Here is a 17,611-nt window from a genome sequence, read left to right as displayed (position 1 = left end):
TTGTACTTCTGGATTTTAAAGCCAGAATCGATTTCTTTCTGTAAAGCTGCTTTGGGACAATGTACATTTTTACAAGTGCTTTACAAATAACATTGAACTGAATTGTAGTTAACTAGTTAGCACATGTTCAATACAAGTAATCTGATTTACACGAGTAAATAGAATTATAAATGATTGCACTATTTATTGGAGAATGATAGTTTGTTCAATATATATTAATTTTGATTAATTTATGTCATTTGTATAGCCTTATCAAACATCACTTCCCCTGGATATGAAAAAGATTTCTGTTAAAAAGCTGTCAATTTTTAATAATAATAATAACAATAATAGTTATTATTGTTATTAATATTAAACTAAAAATAAGCAATGGAAGGGGGCAAATAATTGTAACATTCCTCAGAAATTATTAAATGTTCTTTTTATTAAAATGATTAATTTAGAGGAAGATTATTATAGAACTTTCATTTCTTTTGAAGGACCGAAGTCATAATTAAAGCATTAGAACTTCCCCACTGTCAAGCCTCTACTGAATGTCAAATGTCAATCAAACATCATAAATGCTGCCCTAGCAGAGGGAAAAACAGAGTCATTATTTTCAACAACTTGAGCTGAGTGTTCAGCTTCAAATCAATCACACTGAATATAAATCGCTGAAGCTGCACAACCTCTAGCATAACAGTCAGAACCTTGATTTAAATAAAATGCATAATACATGATGTCAGGTTCAATCCTGCATACTCAAATTAGTCTGAATGGAATTAACAGCTGCATCTACTATTGTTTAGCAAGTTATACATGAGTGGAACAGTTTGTTCAAATGTATACAAGTAAAACTTTTGTGCTTATTCAGTATCACAATTAAATAAACATTACTTTTCATTCAATGCTCGTAAAGCAATTTTATACACGTTTATACATTGAGGAGTTGCAGAGTAAATACATTTAACAACAAACACAGTCACGAGGCCGCTTTACAGAAACCGCAGTGTAAAGTGAAACGTGTGATGAACAAGTCAGAGTGATAGTGGCAATGGAAAACATACTGATCTGATATGAACAAGACCTATGATGGAATCTGTCCTCATCCAGATGATTAACTGGATTACATTAACATTTATTGCATTTGGCAGACGCTCCCTTATCCAGAGCGACTTATAAAGTGCTTTGGAGTCTAAATCAATAAATACATTCTAATACTAATTCATTAGGACCCAGACTAACAATACTATCAGAATAAACCTCTGATTTAAGAGAAAAATACACCACCAATTCTAAAAAAATGTGAAAAAAGTGTAAAATGTAAATAAAACTGAATGCAATAATTTGCAAATCTCAGGAAGTGATATTTTATTCAAAATAGAACAGAGAAAACCTATCAAAGGTTTAAGGATGAAGAAGAAATGTGCAAATATATAAAAAGTAGAGACATTATACAAAAACTGTGCTTAGACAAATTGAAATTAAAATTTCTTGCTGAAAACCATGGACACAACGCCCTCCAGACTAAAGAGGAGCGGGACCATCTGGCATCAGTCATCAGTGCTCAGTATGAAAAGCTGCATTTCTGATGGTATGGAAGAGTATTAGTGCATGTGGAATGGGCAGCTTGCACATCTGGATCAATTCTGAACATTATATACAGGTTTCAGAGCAACCATTCAGAAAACACATTTTTCAGGGAAGGACTTGCATATTTGAGCAAGACAATGCTTACTGCATCTATCACAATAGCATGAGTTTGTAATAAAAGAGTCTAGATCTTTCACTATTTAGAAATATTTGGTGCACCATGAAATGAAAAATACAACAAAGGAAACCCAGAACTGTTGAGCAGCTAGAATCCTGTATCAAACACATATGGGACAACATTACCACTTCGGTGCCAGAACAAGAAAAAAGGAGAAACGAGAAAGAAAGGTTTAAAAGCATGTGCTCCTTGTAGCCTGAGAGATGAAGGCACCAGTCATGCAGTGGTTGAGTATTGGAGGAACCGTGCTGCAGTGCAGGGTGAGATAATTGCTGAGCGGTAAGAGGTGCTGGCCCGTTTTTTGGTTTTATTGGCAAGCAACAATGCTGATGCAGCAGCTACAGCAAGCCAGTGGAGGAAACGGTAAAGTGGGTTGATGTAGAAGAACCTAGATAGGTTGAAAATAAGATATGCGGCTGTATACTGGATTAGTTACAGTGGTTAAATGTCTTTCAGAGGTAGACCTGCCAGGAGTGAATTGCAGTAGTGTGGTCTTGGGATGATCAGGGACTGAACAAACACCTGAGTAGCTGAGTAACACCTTAAACAGCATCTTGTCTTTTAAAAATCATATCAACCATGTTACAAAAACAGCCTTCTTCCACCTTAGAAATATTGCTAAGCTAAGAAACATGTTGTCTATATCTGATGCAGAGAAGTTCATCCATGTGCTCATGACCTCCAGACTGGACTATTGTAATGCATTACTAGGTTGTTGTCCTGCATCATCAAGAAAATATGATCATATAACCTCAATCTTCTCATCCCTACACTGGCTACCTGTTAAGTTTCGAATCGAATACAAACTACTGCTACTTACTTACAAAACACTAAATGGTTCAGCTCCCATTGAGCATGTTAGAGAAGAAAAAAAAAGACTGTTGATTGTACATGGTCACCCCAAGGTTGTGTGAAGTGAACAAAGGTGAGGTCAGAAATAAGATTTTGACATAGAGATGAATCACCTGGGATAAAAAGCTAAGACTTCAAAATTGGGAATAAGAGTCTAAATGAAATTTTCCACTGAGCCATAAGTGAAATGTGGTGTAAACTGGTTTTAGATGTTTAAATCCTTTAAATGAATATGAAGACAACCCTGTAGGTGCTTTTTTAACATTGTACGCCTAAAGTAACCATTGTAAACATGATCAAGCCAGCGCTGTAGGTCTGAATTCCTCAAATTAAAGCTATTAAGACTGAAAATGTGTAGAATTTGGCCTCGTATGAATACAGTGTAATTGTAGATTAGTATAAGAAGTACTGACTAAAAGACAGACAAAAGATCAAGAAGGACAAATTGCATTAGTGATTTCTACAGAAAGACGTAGCGACGCTTTGCCTGGATGTGACGACTGATCAGCCTCAATCTGGTTAAAGTCTTCGCTATACATTTTTACAGCCTTATCAAACATCACTTCCTCTGACAACCTTGTTCTGTGAAAAAAAAAAAATTATATATATATATATCAAATCACATAGCAAACAATTACAGAGTGGCACAGGGAAAAATTTTGGATTTTTTTGATAAAATAATACTGTATTATAACATGTTCTGATTCACTTTATGCTTTGCCACATCATGGGTGAATTCTTGAATACAAATAAATCAAAGTGCATTGTTTTTGTACATCAGTGCAGTTCAGACAGTAGTGTGTATTTCTGATATGAACCAGACTCAAAAGGGGAACCCATCCTCATTTGGGTGACATCAAGAGTTTGATCATAAATCTGTACATACATATAAACAGAGGGACTCGACATACTCAATAACTGCTTGCAGAAAACTGTTTTGCACAAGTTGCTGTTAAAATTGTTTTTTTATGTATAGGATTTATTATTATATAAACAAATCATTTGCCCATGTTATTGGGACGTGGTCGCTCGGTGGTTAATACATTCGATTTTTGCTTGGAAATCCAAACACCACTGTTCTGTATATAGAAATGTACTATCACAAATCTTCAGTAATGGTCTGTACTGCAGTGTCATGTTGTCTACTGTCTAAATGTTGCTCACGTGCACTTTAAAAAGTGTCCTATTTAGTTTTTTGTGTAGTTCTGTGTTTTGTCTTTATGCTAATTTATGGCGTCTTACAGCACCTTGGTCCGGGGGGAACGTTGTTTTGGTTCACTTTGTTCAGCACTGTATATGGTTGCAATAATAAAAGCCTACTTGACTTGACTTGACATAGCTTTAGGTTTGCTAGAAGAAAAAAATAGGTAAAAGCAAAATGCCACCTAAATGTTGTGTTGAGCTTCAGACATCAGAATTGAAGCTTTGTGACAGCTGGCATTTGCTGGCATACGGTATTTAATGTATTTTGTGATATATGTTTTTTAGAGCAACTGTCATGGAAGGCTCTAATGTAAGAGAATATGTATAAGGAATGACACTAATTTCAGATAACACCATGGACCTTCACAGGTTTAAAAACAATGTGCTGGTAAATAAAAGAGAAAAATAAATCCTCTGTAACCAGTATAAAAAAATCCAGTTCAAATTATTCAATTTAGTATCCATCATCATCCTGATAAAGTAATTATGCATTTCTCCAACTGGTTATTGTGAACACAAATGACTGCACATGTATATATATTCACAGTATATTACATATTTATTCATTTATTCATCTTCAGTAACTGATTTCTCCTGGAAGATCCAGAGTCAAACCCCAGAACATATAACATATGTGATCTGGTTTATAATGTGAATAAAATTGCAAATGTTTCAATGTGGAATTAGGTGTTATCACAATTCTGCATTCATCCACGTTGTTGTTTTGACCATGAAGGCTACTGAAATTAAATTAAATAATGACACAAATCCATAAACAACCCTAGAGGCCAGACTTAATATCATGTTTGTAATTGCTTCCGTGGTTTATTGTTTATTAGAAAATATACTGCGAGTGTTCAACCTTGCTGGTTCAGTAACGCTTTATAATAAGGGTCATGAACTATTGTTGAATTAATCAACTAATTTAAAAGTACAAACATCAATTTATAATAATTTGTGCATATTCATGTCGTGATTCTTCATATACATACTATTAACCCTACTATCATTTCCACATGTGGTACTACATACAGTACGTATAGTACCCAGCCTATCTACAGATGAAAGGTAAGTCCAGAAACTATGGCCTGTATTTGGATGTCTAGAGTGGGAAGTTGGAGGAAATTGGGACTAACAATTGCCTAAAGCTGAATTTGAATATAATTTATTTGTAGTTTAGTACATTTTTCTGGATTTAATTTTTTTTTATAAATTTACAGTCACAATTAATGTATAAAACTCATTTAAAAACAGTGATTAATTCATATCCAGGGTCGAGTTTGGTCTCCTTATTCTATGTAGATTTTCTCTTTCAGGAAACACTGAAAATGTTCTTCAATATCACTTCAACTTACACTGAAAATTTTCTCTGTACTCGATCCTTATCATTGTATTCCAAATGTCAATGTATTAAAGTATGTATCCAGACGTTATTCCTTACTGCGAAAAATAAAAAATTTACATTACAAAGTCAAAACTGCATTTTGGAAATGAAGTTGTAAATTAGAAGATCAGAGGTTCAGATGTTGTAGGGGTTTCAGCATGAACTGCTGCAGCCAGGAACACTGTTTGGCGTTTGATTGCTGACAAAACCTTCTCTAATAGTCCATAAGAACCCTAATGACCTTAGAATGTTTCTGAATGTACACTAGACTGGTTTATCATTAACCTTAAATATGAGCAAGGCCGAGTTGACTGGATAAAATAAATGAACAATTAGAAATGAAATAACCCATTATCTTTCAAAGAACACATTTTCTGCAATCTGTCTTATATATGTGGTTATTTTGGTTTATTTATCAAATGTAAGTTTTTCATGAAAACATCACATCACACCACAAATATCATACAATTATAAAGAAATTGATTTAGAAAACTACACTTGTTTAGAGGTGATAATAAAAACATATTGTCATTATTTTTACAGTGTTTGGTAGATGCATTTATCCAGAATTTCTTAATAATTATTTCTGAGCAGTTGAGGGTTAAGGGCCTTGCTCAAGGGCCCAGCAGGATCAACCTGGTGAATCTGGGATTTGAACTCACACAAAAACTCTTTCTGATCCAAGTTCCAACACATTGCCTACTGAGCTACAGTATCACTACCCATCAGTCATTATTAACCCATTAGTCATGATATTGGTCTCCGCACTCATACTGTGTTCTAAATTTCCAAAGTCCCAGATGACTATGTCTAAGAATTCATAGCATTCCTGATCCCTGTTGCAGAACAACTGATATAGTAATAAATCTCCTATATCAAAACACATTCAGTGCCTCATTAGACTGATGACATCCCTGCATCTGTTTTAATTATCACCTGGTTATTGATTCCATCCAGAAGAATTTGGCCTGAGTTCTAATTGGTGAACTCTAAGAAGCTAATGCATCATTGGGCACTGGATCGAATAAGGTGTGTGAGTAAAGTCTTTATTTCAGGGAGCCATAAACTGTTGATTTACATCCAGCGGAAAAGATAAAATCGTATTGATAATGTGCAGCAAGTCATTCTTTTGGCTGAGATAAAAGGGAATTCCTTCTGTAGCCATTTAGGTTTTTGCAAGCTAATCTCTGAAAGTTTTTGACTAAAGTGACAAAAAAGAAAGTAAGAAGTGTATTTTTCTAGGAAGAATAAGACAGAAAACAATGTGTACTTCTCTCCTAAGCATTCAGTCTTTATGAAGAGAGGAGAATGTATGTGCTGATACAGGTCAGGTCATTGAATGTTTTCTAAAGCACTAAACATGAAAAAAAAGTTTAAAGGATTTCAGATTTTCAGATTCTAAACTTCCATCCATCCATCCATCCATCCATCCATCCATCACTCCATCCATCCATCCATACATCCATCCATTCATTCATCCATCCATCCATCCATCAGTCCATCCATCCATCCATCCATTCTTTCATCCATCCATCCATCAGTCCATCCATCCATCCATCCATCTATCCATCCATCCATCAGTCCAGCTTATCCTATGCAGGGTCAAGGAAGAACCTAGAGCCTATTCCCGAGGTCTCAGAGATCAATGCAGAGGATGCCCTTAACAGGGTGCCAACTCATTGCAGGACACACACACACACACACACACACACACACACACACACACACACACACACACACGTATTTACACACCATGTACAAGGTCTCTGTATGCAGGGTGTAGGCATGAACCCCAAACCTAAGAGATGCCTTCCACCTTCCACCTTCCAGTCCAACCCCAACCACACTACACAAAGCCACACTCCAATACATTTCTGTACAGTCGTCTGGCAGACAGTAGTCAAGATGCACACCAAGCAAAGCATTCTGAAAATTATTAAGAGGATATGAAACATGGAGAACCTAAAACTAACCAGAGCAGATAAATGATGGGGAGAAATGTTCCTATTCAACTGTGTATGTATATTCTTATAAATGTGGTGCATACTGGAGAAATACTGGAAATGATGTGCATTGCTTTCCACAATAAGTGTGAGCTTTAATAGATGTTCCTGTATCTCATGCTAGCTCTGCATTGTTCACATCTTTAGCATTAATAACCATGTCCACTACATCCACTATGCTAGAAAATTCCCAGTGTGCAATAATTAGTCAAATCTTGTGACCTTTAGACATTTTATGTCTAATATAATATTTCCTATTAAAAAACGCCACTGCCCTTTGAATGGAATTACAGCATGTTTGTCAAAGGCCAATTCTCAAGTTGATTTAACTGATATTTTACTTTTGCCAGATGTCACTTCAGTAATATCTTTATACTAGAACCCGATTGTCCATACGGACCCTACCGGGAGGTTAGTGGTCGATGTTCTGCATTACTGCTCGGGTTGTTGGGGTTCAAACCCTGGTATTGCCCGGCTGCCACTCCTGAGGTTATTGAGCAAGGCCTATAACCCTCTGTGCTCCAGGGGCTCAATGTCATGGCTGACCCTAACATTTCCATTTAAACCTGATGTTACTGATAATATCTGTATCTGTGTTTAGATTTCATTATGAAATTGAATCATTAAGCTGTTTACTGGAGTTGTTGAAGTGGTTATTGTTGTTGTTCTTTTTAATAAACTATACTTTAAAAAACACTAAAGAGAAACTATCGACAAACGTAAGGATAGCAGTGCCCTCACCGTTAACACGCTCTGTAAATTCATAATTGGTGTTCAATTAAAGATGTTTATGAGATTGAAAAAAATATATATATATATAACCAGACTGCTAACCTTATTCATATCACCTTGACCCTGAGACAAATTAAAGTAGAAACCTGCCACATTTCCATCCTGAGTGCTTGACTTCTATCTCAACCACATGCCCACCAAGTACTTCAGATTGTATCTGTTTAGAACACACTATCTATACAATCCAAATAATGTATTCATCTTCAGTTTCATCCCCGACATCAATATTCTCTGTTTGTCTCGCATAAACAAACTCATTTATGTTTTGCATTATGTTGATCAGATTCTCATGATCCCTGTTTCCCTTTTTTTCTAACCATGTCATGTTTCTTTCTTAGATCTGATTTATACTGAGACTTTGAACCTGGCTTGTCTTTCCAAATTTTATATAATAAGTCATTTGCATGTTCTGTGTGTCTGTAGTCTGAAATTGCATTCACTCATGATTTTGTGCTGAATAGAAGAAGGACTATAACCTTTAACCTCAATCGAGTGGCAATTATTCATAAATGATATGGCATGCATATGAAATTAATTATCCCCCAAAATGAGACAGAAGTGCCGCATCTCTCTCAAGAATCCCTAGAAACTATAGGAATCTTAATCAATAGGGGATTAAGAATTTAATTCCGTAATAGTTTTGACCCCTTTCCGTCTCCAGGTTCTGAAATGCGCACCTAATACACATGAAGCGAGAAGCGTAATAATCATTTTGTAATATGAGCCCAGGAAAAAATGTGTGAAAATTTGATAGATTGAGTTGAAAGGAAGTCGAGTCTTGATTGTTCTCCTTGTCTGTCCTCTTTCAACAAAAGCATGCTGTTTTTTTTTCACCCGGCAAACTCGTAACGCTGTAGGCAGTCCATGCGACGGCATCCATCAGGGGAGAAACTGTCCCTATCTGGCCTTGCTGAGCTGCACTGAATATGAAGAGACGTAGGTCAGCGCTTACTTAGAGGCAATGCTCACCTCATTTATACAATACCACTTTATTTATTCCAACATTCCCAGCAGCTTTGCTTCCACACTCTTCCATTTTATTTTTATTCACTTGAGGGCATAAGAACCAAAAAATGGGAACGTTATGAGAATATGGATTCCGAACAGCGCAGCGGTCATGAGATTTTTTAAAAGGTTGAGTATTTGATCTCGGAGGAATGGTGCCGCCACTCTCGGTTTTTAACAGGTGTTTACTTTGAAGGTTCATTCATCATAAAGGTCAATAATACCTAAATATTTAATGGACACGAGGACATGGGGGGCTGAGACTTAAATCAGGTTATGTATTGCTTTCCCAGGCTCGCAGTAATTCCCCGAAATACTCATCACATCAGAGCATTCTTGTAGTAATGACAAATTTATTCATTTTACAGCCCTTTAAAATGTCTGCTGTCGGTAAAAGCAAGTGCTACAGGCCTTTAAAACAAAAGAAGTGCTGTCAGCCATTAGGAGATCCTTCAGTTTGAAAGCTCATTAATCTTCCTTTTTATTTATTTATGTGCCTGCAGAATAATGTATGTTGTCCCTACAGTAAACACAAATTACTTGTATAATAATATTTTTTAAAAATACGAGGATGAGAAAAAAACAAATGTAAAGAAATGAAGGTGAAATGAAAGGCATGGTTTGAAATGTGATGCCTTTTTGGTTTAATAAAATTAATTATTGTTTCACGGATTCATTTCACATCAAGACCTTCAGTGGTGTCCTACCTGCATCAATCCATCCATCATTATGACGCCACTGATATAGAAACCATCAGTATTATAGAGAAACGCAGTACATCAGATCGCTGCATCACACACAGGAATCTAATACAGTGAGAATGAATGCGTTACTAAAGCAAGAAACCCAACAAATCAACACGTCTCCTTTCACTGTAGCCGCAGCCACACCGCCCGCATACATCATCTCTAGCAGAAGCATTTTTGTGCATTTTTCCGTGCATTGCGGTTTTCCTGGGGATTTGAAATGAAGGCGAATTGTGTGTGTTTGTGCAAATTCCACAGGGAAGAAAACAAGAAAGGTATAAACGGTCCATGAAAAAGCTTAACGACTGTTTTGAACGGTTTCGGCGACCTTTCCTCACGATGTCCAGCTTTTCTTAAAAAAATTCGTCTTTTGAATCTGCAATCAGATCAGTTTCTTTTGCTCTGTCTGCCATTGTGAAAACTAGCTATTAAATCCACACGGATATATTCAAACTTGTGCAGTTTGCTCCAGATGGGGTGTGCGAGCTCTGACTAGCGCGCTCTCTGACCATCCAATGTAAGTCTGCTAGACGGCCTTGTTGCCGCCACCTTGCCATCTGATTGGTTAAAGCTTCATGCAGCTTGTGCTTTACAATACAGTAAGGCCTTGCATTAGAAATAACTAGTTACAGGCTAACAGTACCTGTGGCGGTCGTTGGTAACCTGGGCATCGACAGATCCGGTATGAAATTTGAGTTTGTGATACTTTAATCACTGTGATATTTGATTTGGCACATTTTTACTCTGGATGTCCTTCCTAACACAACCCTCCCCATTTAACCAGGCTTGGGACCAGCACTCAGAGTGGACTGCGTTAGGAATAAACTTACATGCACTAAATTTGGAAAAAGCTGCTTAGCACAACCAGCTATCAATGCAAAACATGATGAAGATCCTGCCAGAATCGTGCTCACATTTTGTAGCATGAGTTGAATGATTTCATGTCCAGTGCATGCTGGAATACCATCCTCGCCTCCTACTGTGGAACCGCACACCTTCTGGTGCAGAAAATGTTGCTAAATGCTTTTAAAATAGTGCGATCAACGGTTAAACAACTCAAGAAACACACTTCTCTGATATTACAAAAGGCTGGATAATGCTTTCGCCCAAGCACTTCCGACCATTCAGGAGGTAAAACAACACGTTTTGTTGCCTCTGTCTATTCAGCTCTACACCCATTAATTCATGAGTGTGTTTTAAGGTAATTAAAAATGTTCAAAATGGTAAATTAATTAACTCTGCTAATGCAACAGTACACCGTTCGTCTAAACCCTGTGATGGTGATGCATGGCTGATGCTTTTCTCTTTGGAGAATATTAAAAGCATAGTAAAGAGGCCATTCTATCACCTTTATGCCTTTACAGCACGATCGTGTTTTATATTCCCTCTGTGCCTTGTGAAGAATACAGGATACACCGGGTGCACACACACCAGCACGCTTAACAAAATCGGACCTCTAAATAGCTATTACTCAACAGGTAGAACAGCAGGTGGTGTCTTCTTCACCCGCTAGTCTCCTGCCATGCAGTCCCTAAGCGCACAGGCGATCAATAAAACCTTACGACACAAAAGAATTACATACAATAGATTCTATATCAAGCCCATTGTGATTTATTTGATAATGATATTTGAGGAAGAGTTGGAAACATACAGGCACACAAATGGTATACAGGATTCACATTAGAAAAGAAGTGGATAATGAATATCTATGGGTTTATCTAACACTGAGACAGGACTGTCAGGATCCCGATAAGGAAAATGCATGCACAATGTGGTTTCAAAACACCAGCCTGTAGCATGAAGTTAAATAATGGTACAAAATTTATTTGATTCTAAATTTGGAGTTGGATAACGTTAGATTAAGATTCATGGGAAATAAGCTGCATTCCAAAACACAGTATGCAAATACAGTAGTAAAGCACAATTTGTTGTAGATCGAGCAGTAAAGCTATACTACAGGTTTTGAGTAAGTTTGGCTTTTTAAGCTACACATTTGTACCTCATAGTTATTTTAATTTTAGTTATTTTCTTTATATTTAATCAGTAACTCAAAATTGGTTTGGTTGTGGTGGTTAAAAAACCATTAAACCTACTTCAAGCTTGAGTATAGGGGCACAATGCAATTACATTAATGATATAATTAGCATTTACTTAAAAACTAATTTAGAGTTTCTCTGTATCAAGCTCGCCGTCACAGCCGGATAAGAATGGCAAAGCCAATGAAGATAATGACAAATAGTTTTAGAGCTACAACAATTACAAGCTATTTAGTCCATGATAATAGTTGTCGGAGACTAAATGAGTGAAATAAAATTAGCGTTTACTACATTAGAAATGAACATTGTAGGTCTTCAGCTACTGGTTTGGTTTTTCAAATGATGTCGATTTCACTAACTGTAGTGTTGCCGCATTGAGATTTAATGTATAAATACTATATTTATAAAATAAATCAATTTACTCCGTCCTTAATTTTTACTTTCAGTGACGTTTTTGTCTTATAACATTATTTGTTTGTTTGTTTATTATTTAGTTGCATGTTCTGTTTTTGTTCTCTTGGATCTATATTTTATGAATATATTTTGATATTTTATTAATGCAAAATCTTCTTAATGCAAAGGTTTTTTTATGGCACTACCATTTAATAATCAAATGTAAATGATTTAATGTATAAATAGCAGATTTGTGTATTTTAAAACGTACAAATATTCACAGCTCATGCCACAGAAAATACCAAGCTTTCCAAATCATCATCACAGCAAGAAGGTGAAATCAAACAGACATGAATGACATCAGAACAAGAGTAAGGTGAGGGATCAGAGTCAAGGCCAGTGCTATGGAGTAAAAATTGGGTTTCGTGTGATGCTTTCTGAAATCTAAGGGCTCAGTGGGCACATTTAGAGCAGATTACTCAGATGAGTTCAAAGCGATGTTATTAGACTTCACTGCACAAAAAGGCACAAGAGGAAACAGAGTTTGCAGGAACTGTGTTACCAGAACACCAACACTACATCATAAAAACCTTTATAACAAACATTCAACAATTATTGTATTTCTACAGCAATAGGCTGTGGCCTCTTTCAGCAGGATAATGCGCCCTGCCATAAAACAAATATGGTTCAGGAATGGTTTGAGGAGCACAACAATGAGTTTAAAGTGTTGACATGGCTTCCAATTTCCCAGATCTTGATCAAATCGAACATTTGTGGGATGTGCTGGACAAACAAGTCCGATCCATGGAGGCCCAACTTCACAACTTACAGGCTATAAAGATTCCGCTTCTAACATCTATCAGATATCACAGCACACTTCAGGGCTCTAGTGGAATTCATGCCTCGAAGAGTCAGGAATGTTTTGGCAGCAAAAGAGGGACCAACACAATATTAGGCAGTTGGTCATAATGCTATGCTGATCAGTGCATATAGTTATTAGAATATAGAAATATTTTATATAAATAATTATATTTATAGAGAGAGATAGAGAAAGAGAGAGAGAGAGAAAGAGAGAGACATATTAATGTATTATTAAATTAAGATTTACTGTATATCAAAAACTTCTACAACTATATTTAAAACTAATTTCTAGCAAATAAAGTGCACCCCAGCTACTGTAGCTCAGCTGACAAGTTAGTAAGTATTACGAGTTGAACATTGAAGTTACATTGAATTACAGTTAGCGAGGCCACCCTACTTTTTCAAGTCTACCTAAAATCCATTTGAACTAATGGGAGGTTGAGCTCTGAGTTCATTCATTTGCATAATTAATGAGGGTCTGAGTTTCCAGTTCTAACAACAAAAGGTTTCTCCTTCAAACCACTAAAAGAACATTTTTCATTGCAGTTTATTAAAGCCAATGAAAGTCAAATGAAATAAAACTTATAGTGATTGGAAAAAGCATTTAGTGGTAAAAGATGTCAGTGGTTGCCATGGTAAACAGTAGAGGTGAGCTGTAATGCAAGGATTGGAGTTCATTCACATTTACATCATCTGTTCATTTACATTGCTTTATTGGAAGGTTCTTTCATTATGCAGATACATTCATCCACCATCACTAAAAGCTTTTCTTCTGTAAATTGGTTTAATTGGGACACTTAGTTCAATATAACACCAATCAGTCTTTTCTTGTGGGGACATTATGTTAAAGGACAAGGTAATAAATAGTTAATGTGAAGTGACAGGATACATTAGTTTAAATAAGAAGGATACTTTACTCCTGCTTTGATTTTACAATAATAGAAGAGCAAATTCACTCAGAGAACGGACACCTAAGAGTCTTAAATACCTAGAATTTGGACAAGTAAAACAATAACACAATGACACTGTATCTGTTTAGTGTTTCAAGTATGTATATTTCTATTTTTTTTTTTACTATAAAAACTAAAAAGATAAATTCTAAAGAATTTAACTGATTCCGAAAGATTTTCCACAAATATAAACTGCTTCCCTAAAATCACCATAATCCTTTACCAAGCATTTACTACAAACAAATTAATGAACTCTAGTTATTCATTATTTGTCTCACAAGAATACCATCTGCTGACTTGCTTCTAATTTGCCTGCATGAACATTAGAACTCCAACAGAACCCCATTTGCATACCTTTATTGTGAGCCATGACCCTTTCTATGGGTCATGGTTTGAATTGAAAATCGAACAAAGAAGCTTCATCATGATAAGGTCACAGTCACACATGGTAAGGTAACACAACTTTAATAGTCAGTCCAAAAAATTCTACATGAATAATTCTCCGTGAGTTCTACATGAACACTTCCCTCTGAACAATAATTGTTATTTATCCAGCACACTATGGTACATAGATTGTATTAAGGCTGACAAAAACCTGAATAAGGCAATGCATTTTCTGTGTAAAAACAACATTACATTGACTTTTCTCGTTCCAGTGTAATCAATGACTTAAATAATATAATGCCAGATTAGCAGATAATGCAATTAGAGACAGAAGAAACCAAAGAAGCTGGTAAATGCTGTCATTTTTCTTCAATGCATTTACACTCAGACAAATATTTTATAAAGAACCCAAAAGAAATAGCACATAAAACATCAGCTACTGTAACAACTGAAAGATGCCTGGAATAATATCCAAAGAGTGGACATTAAGAAAATGGTTTCAGGACCATGGACAGCAAATAAAAGAATTATAAGGCTGTGTCTTTTTTTTTGTTTTTTTGTTTTTTAAATATTTCACTGCGTCTTAATTAAGATAAGCTGTAGGTCATTTTACACAATTTTGTACAGAATAGTTCTGGCTGGCTTAGTTTGTGGGATATGAGCCAGATCCTACTCATGGCTACTCATCCAGAAATTGTGAGCTCAGTTAAAGTTTACTGTGCATTGTATTTCAAATAATGAAATCAATAGCACCGCAACACAGACTGGAAGGCAGTTAAAGCTAGGGGTCAATATATTTGCAAAAAAAAATAAAATCGATACAGGGCTCAATTTTTGCTGGCGTCCCCATCAGGTTCCCAATTGTTGAATAAATCTCGTTTTGTCTTAATAGCCAGCTGAGAATAAAAACAGCTTGTAAGCATTTCAAACACTCAGTGGACAACTTGTTTGTGCAAGTCTTGTGGCTCTTGGCAGAGCCGTGTGTGTGTGTGTGTGTGTGTGTGTGTGTGTGTGTGTGTGTGTGTGCGTGCGTGTGTGTGTCACATTCTAAACAGAAGGAATGTTAAAAGTTTTTTTTGTAAGCTCAGTGCTCGCCATCCAGAGAGACAGATAAAGGAAACAGCTTTTTTTCTTGTTAACAATCGGGGAGGGAAGCAGCAAGAAGCTCCTGCAGACCTTTCCTTCAATTAAAAGTGACTTCATAAAGCCAATTGAATCCCTAGAAACCTGCTTTGACCCTCAACACCATCGCCTTGTCTTTAATGAACACATCTGCTCCAATTACAGAACAGCAATAGGGCTCTTCTAATGTCTAAACTCAACTGATGTCTTTACTGCCCGAAAGATTTTTACATGCCCTCTGAAGAATGTCTCTTTTAAATGTCTTACACCACTGCAGCATTGAATTCTTAAATATAATTGATTTATTTTTTTAGAGCAGAAAGTCTAACTAGTGTAACTCCCAGGTTTATATTAATACATACTGTGTAATTGCATCATTTTCTCGATGCTTTAGAGCATTTCTCGTATCATCTGTAGTATTTGCAAATCAGTAAGAGAATTTTTAAAACGATTTGTACAAACAATACAATACATTAGATTTCTTGCAAACGCCTGAACTTTTCTCAAAATCCTTAGTTCATCTCTCAAAAGTAAGTATTTGTGTCAATGAACATCTCATTCCCATCAGAATGAAAATTTGCTTTGTCATTGTTCACAAACAAAATCATCAAAATGTTCAAAAACATCATCAAAAAAGAAAGAAGAAAGAAAGAAAGAAAGAAAGAAAGAAAGAAAGAAAGAAAGAAAGAAAGAAAGAAAGAAAGAAAGAAAGAAAGAATGTACAGAAATGGAACAAAAGATCCCAGTATTGTGTTGACAATTTTTAAATCAATAAAAATGTACTGATTTACTGCATCACAAATCAAAATAAAATATTTAGTGTGAAATGTAATATCATATTCATTTGTTTTGGGACATATTTTCCTAGCATCTTGTTGCCATAATTTTTTTTAATGGTTATCATTTACAGATGAATTCAGATCCAATTTCCTGTGGAGTCTTTACTTCGTAATCCTGTAATTGCTTATGAAATGACTGTAATTTTGGGTGGAAAACACATTTTGGGTGTTAAATTACATTTAAAACAGAGCAGTGAGGGAGAAATGACTTAAGGAAACGTGTGTGTGTGTGTGTGTGTGTGTGTGTGTGTGTGTGTGTGTGTGTACAGGTGACTGGAAGAAGAAAGTAGAGGTCAGAGTCTATCAGTGCCCAGGTCTCCAGGTCCAGTCACCAGGTTCATGTTTGTGCACACAAACTATCACAGCACTGAAACCAAGCCATTAATCCACACAGCCAGCACTCAGCGGTACACAGACATAATTTAGATAAACACTGTTTAATAGTTTATTAGACTCTGAGTTATTCACAGCATTAGTATTGCTAAATACAGTGATTAAGCCTGAAATCCACACTGTTATGATGTCATATCCTCTGGCTGTCATTTCACACCTGCACTTCTGAAATATGGAATAAATCAATTTGTGTGGAGTCAGGCTTTTCTCACTGTGTGTGTGTGTGTGTGTGTGTGTGTGTGTGTGTGTGTGTGTGTGTGTGTATAATAATCGGAAACTATTTCATGATTAAAGTGCTACTAGAGCACACATTTTCTTCACAGATCTAGCCTTTTGAAATTTCGCTCCAAAATTTCCACAGATATCAAACACTGCCCAGATTTATCTAAAAATGAAATACTTTTGTCTTATTTACTGAACGTGTAAATCAATTCCATGAGTAAAGTCTTTTTTAAAGTACATTTCCTTTACATTTTTTACTGATAGAACATCTGGGTGACAAGGAGCAACATATTGTTTAACTATGACTTCCTGTGTTTATTAGAGGAACCCTTATGCAGGTAGGACGATTCGGAGACAAGGTGAGAGAGGAGCGATTAAAACATGTGCAGAGGAGGGACATGGGGTATATCGGTAGGAGAATGCTGAGGATGGAGCCACCAGGAAGAAGGAAAAGAGGAAGACCAAGGAGGAGGTTTATTGATGTGGTGAGAGAAGACATGCAGGTAGTTGGTTTGAAAGAGGCAGATGTAGAGGACAGAGTAGTATGGAGACGGATGATCCTCTGTAGCAACCCCTAATGGGAGCAGCTTAAAGAAGAAGAATCTACATATAAATACCAGTGCCTTGTCTTAACAGCACATTAAACAGTTTTCTTTGCGTATTCCAGTGATGTTAG

Source organism: Silurus meridionalis, chromosome 11 (genome assembly GCF_014805685.1).
Source record: "Silurus meridionalis isolate SWU-2019-XX chromosome 11, ASM1480568v1, whole genome shotgun sequence".
In the NCBI taxonomy this organism is placed as follows: domain Eukaryota; kingdom Metazoa; phylum Chordata; class Actinopteri; order Siluriformes; family Siluridae; genus Silurus; species Silurus meridionalis.
Note: the sequence above shows the minus strand (reverse complement) of the source record.